This window comes from Gouania willdenowi, unplaced genomic scaffold (assembly GCF_900634775.1).
Source record: "Gouania willdenowi unplaced genomic scaffold, fGouWil2.1 scaffold_412_arrow_ctg1, whole genome shotgun sequence".
Lineage (NCBI taxonomy): Eukaryota > Metazoa > Chordata > Actinopteri > Blenniiformes > Gobiesocidae > Gouania > Gouania willdenowi.
In genome coordinates, this window is record NW_021145173.1 from 21,600 (window position 1) to 32,483 (window position 10,884).

Here is a 10,884-nt window from a genome sequence, read left to right on the forward strand (position 1 = left end):
AAGATGATGTCAGGGTTGGACCTGGAGGTGCTGTTTGACGCAATGCAGCAGGACGTGCCACCGTAGAGTTCTGTTGCGTTTCAACAGAGTGTAGCCCCTTCAGCCGATCCAAGCGGTTCTGGCTTTCGCAGCTGGGTTAGAGAATGGCTCGTGGCTTACCGCAGTGGGTCGCAGGCCGGGCTTCCTTTCAGCTGTTACGCACGTCACTAAATGCTGGATTCGTCCGAACCAAACAGCTGTTCATTCCAAAAATCTAACTGTTTCAACCAAAAATAAAATGAAATAAGTGAAAAGGTGGGGAGGGAAACGCGTTGAGTAATGAAACGCCCGCGTCCCAAAAACTGAAGTTTTCTGGTCGCGCGTCTTTTTTTTAAAGGGGATTTGGAGACGCCTTTTGGAGGAGGTGTCTTGGTTGATCCTTCTGGGATCATATCGGTGATTGGTCAATGTCTCTGCTTTCAGCTTGTGGGTGTGTCTCAAGTGTGGGTGTGTAAGACAGAGACAAACAGGAGGGATGATTCTAAACATTAAAAGAATGCCTAATAATTAATTCCACATATTTCAAAACATCTTTTCAACATCATATCTTAATATATCATCTATAATGAAAGAGTTTGATACCAAACACGACTGGAAAATAGCCTAGAATCACTTTAGGAACCGGTTAATGAATTTTACTTGTAATTACTCATAAACATAAATGTCAAACATCATGTTATGCCTCTTCTTAACTGTATGGTTGCAGTAGATACCTCAAACTAACTTTTGTGATGTTTTCGGGTATTTTTAAGCACTTTTTAAATGATAAAACATTTAACATAGCATTCTGTGGGTATTAAATTACATGAAACGAGTGCAGACAACATTTGCAATTTCAATTTCTGTAGAAATCATTCCAATAATGTTTTCATTTGTAACTTTTCAGTCAAGCACATGTCCTTTTTTTGTCATTTGAGCGGGAGAGCTAGGGTTATTCCAACGTCCTAAGCCAGTGGTCTGGGTTGTGGAGGTGACAACATCTGCAGGGGGTCGGAGCCCAGAGTTTGAAAACTTAGCATGTAAACATTGACTGGCTGTTTCCTTTTGATCGTAATGTAGCAGAGAGGTGATAACAGGAGGAAAACTGTTCTTGGATTCTCCTGTTCTTTTGTTTGGACAGGAAGAGGGAGAAGATCCCCCTGTGGGAACATTTGCACTTCACAGTAGGCGATAGACTCCCCGACTCCACTGGCTGGTGAACTAGTGTGCTAAGTCACAGATCAACTTGGGGGTTTAGTTCCCCACACAAGTGTTCTTTTCAGCTTGTCCTGTCAATGCTGTGTTTAAAACCTGTTACACCATTTACTCACACCATGTACTATATTATTATATTAATAACTTTTATTATTAGAGCAAACAGAACACATGAGGTTTGACATTGATGAACACTCATAGACTCTGTGTTCTATCTGTAGTTTCACTGTATGGGGCCATTATTGTAACAAAACTATGTGTGTGTGTGTAACACAATCTGTGTGTAGAATTAGGATTTATTAACATAGTTGTCTGTGTGTAATTCATTCTGTGTCTGTAATCACATCTGTATGTGTGTGTCATCAAACCAGGACATTCTATTGGCTGTCTCTGTACATGTGACTTTTGGAACACATTTGGAGAATAGCCAACTTTTAACTTGTAACTCCTGTAATACCACTAGAAACCAGCAGTTGTCACTGGTACCAAGTGACTGACCCTCCAATTGGAGGCATATATTATATACCTATGTCATATAACATATAATATAACTTATAACATATCACTTATTAATAAAATGCATTTATAACCAAACCACCTCCAACAACGCAGAAGAAGAAGAAGAGGAAACTACCACTAAATAAATCAGAAGAAGAAGAACAGGGGAAATGAACACTACATGCACCAATACAACTTTATTTATCTTAACAAAGAGATCAATAACGCTGATCAGTTACGATGCATCTCTATGGATACTAGATGATGACAGAGATCTTCATTGTAACGTCTGTAGTTGACGACAACATCACGTTCACTTGATAAATCGTTGCCTCGGCTCCTTGCGACAGTGAGACATATAATAATAATAATAATAATAATAATAAAAATATTAAAAATATATATTCCATCAAAGACAGAACAGACAAACACATACGACACCAATCCATGTACTGTTTGTTCTTTGGTTATTTATGTATTTATTTAGTGTAGGAAGAGGACCAGAGATAAACACTGATTTAACACGTCTTTAAAACGTTAAAGAGAAGGTTAAACTCACTCATGGTTCACATCTATTCAAGTTGTTTGTTTCTACATGTAACACTATTTTAGTAACAGTTGGTGGCAGCGTGGGTAACATTTGGTTCAGTTTGTCTCAGATAGTGTGAACTGTAGCACCTGGAATACAGTGTGTGATGACATTAAATAATCTGATGTTCCTAGTTATTGAATCACCAATAATGAGTGACTAGGAATGTGTGTGAACCTGTTACACTGACCAGGAGCGTCTGATGGTGAGAGGGTCACTGATGGCTGCTAGGGACCCTCCATCGTCAGGGTCGGCCGGCGTGGAAGTGGTGTTTGTTGATGTCTGTAGGGCTGTACGTGGAACCAGAGTGTCTCTGTACTGCTGCTCTGAGAAGTTTTAGACGGGCTATGGAGGATTTGGACTGATGGGAATTCAGTCCCAGCAGTGGTGGAGACATTTTCCTGGTGGTTGTTTCAGTCGCTCATTTGGACTGAGTTTGTCTTTATTTTAGTATGAGAGGGCTTTAAAACGATTATGGAGAGTAAGCAGAGGAGGGACAATTAATTATTAAAGTGTGTTATTAATACAGAGTAGCCAGGATTAGATAATTATATACTGTATTTTATTTGAATGAGATTTATATATTTGAGAAAATTTACATATAGGAAACTGTTATTTGATATTTATTGTGTGTGATGTGTATTTGAAAAACTAAAACTCAAAAACCTTTTTAAAAAAACTATATTAATAATTTTAATCAGTTTTTACTTACTTTTTAACCAATTACTAGACATTTAAACCCCACTTTAATTCCAGGCTGACCCCACATGGGGTCCTGACCCTAAGGTTGAAAAAATAACGCAATAACCAAATGACTCCATATCCACTGCTTGTATTTTATAAATCTGATCTACTATATTTTTATGGTTTATTGAATATTGTGTTTGTGACATATTTTTGCTACAATTTAAGGAGCAGCTGGTATTTTTTTAATTTTTTTTTTTTTTTTGGGGGGGGGTATTACTAACACACAGACAAAGCAAACCTGTACAAAGGTTAATAAAAGGTAAATATAGAATAATTAGAATCATGGGGACACTCTGGCTATACCTATTTACTCCTGCTCCACGTCACATCTACAGTTCAGACTGTAGCAGCACATGTGGGTCGTACCATTAGCACTGTTTTAAAGGGTGCAGCATTAATAATTGTGTAAAACTGTGATTAACAACCAGCTTATTTTCACACAGGGCCCTTTTCATTCACATATAAACAATCTAAAAATGTTTCAAATGCATCTTTGTACATATATATAGACTTCTGAACATCTCGCCCTGCCTTAGGCCCTGGGTACTCAGTACCCTTTACCCCCCCAGTCCAACGCCCCTGGTGAAAAGAATGATATTTGATTTGATTTGATTTCAAACATGAACACAACAGCAATCTGTATCTCATAATGAAAAAAATAATGATAATAATAATAATAGTAATAAAAAATGAAAATAAATCAAACAAATCAAAGAGAACAAATGATATAAAAATCCTGCTGGTGAAGTCTGTACATGTTCTAAAAGGAGTAGGAGGAAGTATATAATTATATGATCCTACCACATGTAATATCTAGTACTATACATATCATCTTCTTATAATATACACCTATTTACACTATAAATATACAGTATATACAGTATATACACATAACTCATTGATATATATATATATATCTGTATAAATATACAATAAATGTGATCAACTATACATTCATCTGTCCACACATACACACGTATATACACACACACACATATATATATACACACACATACGTACACAGACACATACACAATAGATTGAGAGAAGAGAGGGAAAACGAGAGAGAAAAAAGAGAATTAAATAAAAATATATTAATTCATTAATAAATAAAATAAATAAAACTACATTATAAATAAAAGGAAGGGGGATCAATGATAGTTTCAACCTGGAGCCCAGCACCCAGGCCCACCCACAGGTCTCCTCTATACCTCCTAGTTCTGTTTTGTTTCAAATCAACTAAAGAATATTCTAAAAGTAAATATACATTTTAATTGTGTGGAGACAGATTAATTTACCTGACATATATCTATTTTAATTCAACATGCCAGCTAAATATTTATGCTTGATGTGTGGCAAGAAATTAGCAATGAGCATGTGTTGACTGACATTATGTGTTATCAAATTCATAATATTTATTTTTTTTTGTAGCCCTTAAATTACGTTATATAAAATAATAATCTTTACATAACATTATTCATATAATTTTAACTGTATAACATTTTATACACTATGCAGGGCCGTGCAGAGACCTTTGGAGGGGCAGGTGCTCTAAGTTAAAAGGGGGCACATGGAGCACTATTGATAATAGCAAATGACAACATTTAAAGTGTTGCTAAGCAACAGAGGCAATAATCATAATAACCAGAATCATAAACAATGACAACAAGGGAGATTGTGAGATAAAAAGAATAAAATGAATGGTTGTAAATGTACTAATATGTGCTTGTGTGAGGTTTAGTGGATAGTAAAGGAGGTGTAGTGGTGACGTGGTTGGTACTCAGAGAAAAAACCTACAAATACTCATGGATAAGAGAATAAAGGATCATAAACAGGATATTTAAGGTATAGCTCAGAGGGATTAGGTGTGTGAGAAATCTATGAATGAGAACCAAATGGAGGGTGTTTGGGGGTGGGGAGGTTCTCTGACAGAAGGTTCTTCCAGTGTTTGATGTGTTTGAACTTTTTACATTTCCAGTTAATGAGGATAGTATATATATAGATAAATATAAAACACTGTATATAACCTTTTCCTCTTTTATAACACTTAGAACATAATTGTACATTTTGTTATATATAAAGTATATATATATTGTGTGTGTGTGTGTGTGTGTGTGTGTGTGTGTGTGTGTGTGTGTGTGTGTGTGTGTGTGTGTAGGTGTATTTCTGCTATGGATCAGGACACGGTAAAGGAACAACATGAGATCCAGGCTGAAGCTCAGAGGTGAGACCACGTCAGAGCTCAGCACTCACACCTCTGTACATCAGTGTTACACTGTGTGTGTGTGTGTGTGTGTGTGTGTGTGTGTGTGTGTGTGTGTGTGTGTGTGTGTGTGTGTGTGTGTGTGTGTGTGTGTTCAAGGACCAGGAAGCAGATCATACCTGGACCTGGACCTGGACCCAGCTGTGTGTCCTTTAGAAGTGACCAGTCCATGGGCAGACCCATGAACTTCAAAGGAGGTCCATCTACTGACCCACAGTGAGTCCACATAAAGAAGGTTGCTGGTTGTCTTCCTGATGGTCCAGGGGCCTCATTTATTGATCCGTTCATAGAACTGGTTCTAAATACGTTCAGACCAATGAAATGTAGAATGTGCACCAGTACAAAAAGAATCAGTATTTATGAAGCGTGTGGACAGAGGTCGTACACACAGCAGTGTTGATTCATCTCTCAGTCCATGTGGACTAAAGTGTCAATCACTTTTCTTTGTTTTCACACTAAATACAGTCACCAACTATTTCCTCAGTCACTAGTTATTATTATTAATAATTATACATTATTATAATTAGTTCACCACCTGATAAACACTAAACTTTTACAGCACATTTTTCAAACACTAACACACTTTAGGACCAATGCTTGTTAACAATATAAAATAAACTGTATTAATCTCTGATCAATGAATGGATCATATACTGTGTGGTAAACAGAGGAGATAAACACGTATATTTATATAAACATAATATTACTGATGGTTTAAACACATGGAGACTGTGATCATCTCAATAAAAAGTACAGGATACTTTACAGTTTTTTATTGCTAACAATCATTGGTGGAAAGTGAAGTCACATGATCTAAACTCTAACACATGTCCATCTGTCCAAAGCACAAATGTTGTTAATTACTGTAAATGACTGATTTAGTCTTTATTACATCATATACAATCATTTAGAACCATCAAAGATCTTATTTTATAATCAAACCTGACATAAATCATTCAAAGTTAAAGATCAGATGTATTTAATGTAATGATCTTTGTTGTTAGTATTGTGTAGTTCAGTGTGTGTTTCCATGGTAACACTATGTGTTAGTGTTGTGGTTCAATGAGCTTCTGTTGAGACGTGTATGAAGTGTTTAGTTGATGATGACATTAACTGTTGATCTGAGATCATGATGGACATGTGTTAGAGTTTAGATCATGTGACTTCACTTTGCACCAATGATTGTTAGCAATAAGACACGCCTCCAATTGACCATATATGGTAGCAGCATCACTTTAAGAATATGTGAACAGTGGATTCTGACACGACCAAAGCTATAAATGTGTGTGTGTGTGTGTGTGTGTGTGTGTGTGTGTGTGTGTGTGTGTGTGTGTGTGCGTGCGTGCGTGCGTGCGTGCGTGTGTGCGTGTGTTTGTGTGGACTGGTTCTACATATTTTCTACAGTGAAGTAATGAGGGTGTGTTAGAGTCCCAGCATGTGACCAAACAATGAGTGTAAACTACTCATGTTGGTGGTTAAAGTTACCAGCAAATGGTTTATCAGGTTATCAGTAAAGCTGTGCTTATAAACAATTTGAATTTGAGTTTTATTTTGATAGTCTTAGAATAACAAAGCAGAATAAACACTCAATTGTGTAATTCTTCAGCTGAAAGTGTGTAGGTTGAAGCAAAGCTTACTGTATATATACAGTACCTACCCTATCACAATAAAACTAAACAAGGTTCTCTACATAATATCGCACACAAAACAATATTTTACTTATATTATTATTTTCACAATAAACATTCAATATATATTCTGCACAAATTTTATATATGTAGTTTACACATTCACATCAAACATATATACTGTACATACATACACAGAGATGTATATGACATGTAGATCATATTAATATGAAACTATTTTATATTTATGACACAAATGTCATCAAATACATTTAGAGTGGCAATATATAGTGGTTAGCACGTCCGCCTCACAGCAAGAAGGTTCTGGGTTCAAGCCCTGGGGTGGACACCTGGGTCCTTTCTGTGTAGAGTTTGCATGTTCTCCCTGTGCTGCGTGGGTTTCCTCCAGGTACTCCGGCTTCCTCCCACAATCCAAAAACATGACTGTAAGGTTGATTGGAGTCTCTAAATTGGATGAAAATGGATGGATGGATGTACGTATTATATATTAATGCTGTCCTAGGTAAAATATTTGTTCTTCTTTCTTTATACTTACTAACGATATATGATTTAAAAAGCTTTTTAAACTGGTTTATGTTGGTGCTTTGTTTTATTTCATCCTTTAGGCAGTTCCATAATTTAACCCCTGATATTGTTATACTCATCTTTTTCAATGTTGTTCTAGCATATTGTATGTTTAAATGTAGTTTTACTCTTAAATTATATTCTCCTTCTTTCTCTAAAAATCTTTTCTTAACCCTTTTGGAAGTAAACCTTTACTTGTTTTATAAATCATTTGGACAGTTTAGAGTTTGATGAGATCTGGAGTTTTAAATCTGGTGTTTTTAACAATAATCCATGTGTGTGTTCTCTGTATCCTGTGTTATGTATCAGTCTGATGGATCTTTTTTACATTGTGAATAACGGTTGGATGTTCATCATGTATGTATTTCCTCAAACTTCAAGATAGTAATTTAAATATGGTAAAACAAGTGTATAATAGAGTGTGCAATGCTTTTTTATTAAGAATGAGCCTTGTTTTGCCCAGAACAGCAATAGAAATACTCCTCACCATCTTCCCTTTAATATATTTAATGTGTGACTTCCAGTAGATCCCGTGGTCCAAGATCGCACCAAAAAACGTGACTTTGTTCACTCTTTCTATGTTAATATTGTCTATATTTACTTTTACATCTTTATTTTTTTTTTTTCTGATTTCCAAATAACATAAAATTAGTTTTTTAGGTTTAATGGTAATTTATTATTTTTTTAGTTTACACATCTCCATAGCGACCATCCTCAAGAGCTGCCATCAGTCCACATCAGTACAAAGCATATTGGTATCATCTGCAAATAACACATATTTTAGTTTTTCACTTACTTTACAAATTACATTCATATACATTATGAAAATTTTTTGCCCCAAAACTGACCCCTGTGGTACCCCACATTTAATATTTAAACAACATGATGTGTTCTGTTATATCTGTACAAACTGTTTTCTGTTGCATAAATAACTTTTTATCCAGTCCAAAACATTACATTACATTACCCCATTTTCCTTTTTTCTTATAAGTATATTGTAGTAAACTGTATCAAACGCCTTCTTTAGATCTGAGAACACTCAATACCAGGTTATTTTTTTATTAAATCTGTTAGTGCTTGTGCTGTTGATCAATTATTCCTGAAACCAAACTACCTACCTTTTTTTTTTTTTTTTTTTTTTTACAAAACCATCAAATCTGTTTATAAATATGATAAATTGATAAAGCGTTGCCTCGGCTCCTTGTGACAGTGAGACATATAATAATAATAATAATAATTCTTCTGCCATCAGCTAAGTGTTTCTTAACTCAGCTTAGACAGCGAGCTTAACATAAAAGAAATGGCCCCAGAAACGACAGGACTCAGGGTGTCTTTATGTCCGTAGACCATCTCTTAATTATTTTGTAAAACTGCAAAACAGATAAAATATACATTACTATTTGCATATGTGTAAAAATATCAAATAAAAGAGTGTATAACTTATTATACATATAGTACTATTACATAACACAAATAGCACGGGTTCACTTAGCTTAGACTCACTCCACAGGAAAAACAATTTATGCAGAAATTACATAAATAAACTTTTACAACCAATAATAAACTACTGCACAACATTTCACATCATTGATAACTTACAGATTGTCTTGCCACAGATAACTCAGGAAAAGTTCACAGAGAGGAGCGTTTTTGCATGTGAAGTCCTCCAGTGCTACTCTTAAAATGGCGTCATAAGCCTGCTGCTTACAGGTAGTGGCCAACAGGTGGCAGCACCACAAACAAAAAACAATACCAACGAAGAAACCAGGAAAGGCAAAGCCATTAACCAAACAGTGGCCTCTCAAGGGCAAACAGAGAACCACACATTCCAAATAAATGAACTCAGGAACCTAAAAATACATAAATGTGCCAAAATATGAGGGACAGAATAATAATATATTACATCAAAGACGAAACAGGCAAACACATATGACACCAATCCATGTACCGATAGTTCTTTGGTTTTTTAGTTTCAATTTTTTTTTTTTTTTTTTAAGTATTATGAAGTTTGTTTCCAATTTGAGGGTCACTTGGTACCAGCAACAACTGCTGGATTTTAACGGTATTGCACAAGTTACAAGTTTAAATATTACAGATATTTAACAAATGTGTTCCAAAAGTCACATGCACAGAGACAGCCAATAGAATGTCCTGGTTTGATGACACACACATATGGATGTTAATACAGACACAGAATAGATTACATACAGACAACTATGTTTACAAATACTTATTCTACACTCGGATTGAAATACAGACACAGAGATCAAAATACAGACACACAGATTGGATAAAACACACATAAATAGTTTTGTTGCAAAAATAGCCCCAATTCACTGTTCTACCACTAGGTGTTTATATTATATTTAGATTTACACCTTTTTCTACGTTCACACACAACTTTATAAATAACATATTTTGATTTGAATGATCTGTGCTTATCAACATGTAATAAATGAAGCTTCAGGTTCTTCACACTCAAAACTCTGTATGTGTTTGAACCAGAACCGAGCCCAGACTAAGTGGACCAGGACCTGAACCCAGTTGTGTGTCCTTTAGAAGTAACAAGTCCATGGACAAATTCATTAACTTCACAGGACGACAATCTACTGACCCACAGTAAGTGAACATAAATAAGGTTGTTTGTTTTCTTCCTGATGGTCCAGGTTCTTCACACTCCACACTAATAAAGCATCAGTAAACATGACTCATCAGTTTTGACGGACTATGTTTGTTATTTGAAGTGGTGTTGATGTAAATCTCAGCAAACAGTGGAAGGTGAAAGAGAAAAGGCTTTGTAGGAATGGTCTCCAGTGTGTAGGTGAGTCTTAGACAGTGTGTGATCTTCAGATTTGTGAAGGATTGAAGACAAATAAAGCCTCAGTCCAACAGACTCGTTCTCCTGTTCAGTGGAAACATGCTGAGATGTTCCACACGTGAGCTGAGCTCCAAAGGCTGCTCCACACTCACTGCACTGTGGCTCTGCAGGACATCACCCACTGTTACTGATGTTCACATGATGTTAGCAGAGCTTCCTGTGCTTTCCTCCAGCTGCTCCTCAGCATGTCTGAGTGTCTGTGTCTTCTCCACAGCAGCTTGGAGGGTGTGGATGGTTCCTCTGGAGCTGAGCTTGACTCCATCTTTACGGTGTGTATGTCTACAAAGACACTAAACCTGTGTCAGCCTGTGATCAAACCACTGTACACACACACACACACACACACACACACACACACACACACACACACACACACACGCACACACGCACACACACACACACACACACACACACACACACGATTGGAGCAGACCTTCACTCATCACCTTTAATGTGTTTGTGT

At 36.1% G+C, this 10,884-nt stretch overlaps 1 long non-coding RNA gene across 1 annotated transcript; it reads left to right on the forward strand.

The window, feature by feature from the left end:
• Positions 1-5,486: 5,486 nt before the first annotated feature.
• On the forward strand, positions 5,487-10,693 carry LOC114460165 (uncharacterized). The gene is made up of 3 exons (XR_003673562.1): positions 5,487-5,546; positions 10,049-10,162; positions 10,636-10,693. It is a non-coding gene; the product is annotated as an uncharacterized LOC114460165 (long non-coding RNA).
• The last annotated feature ends 191 nt before the right edge of the window (positions 10,694-10,884 follow it).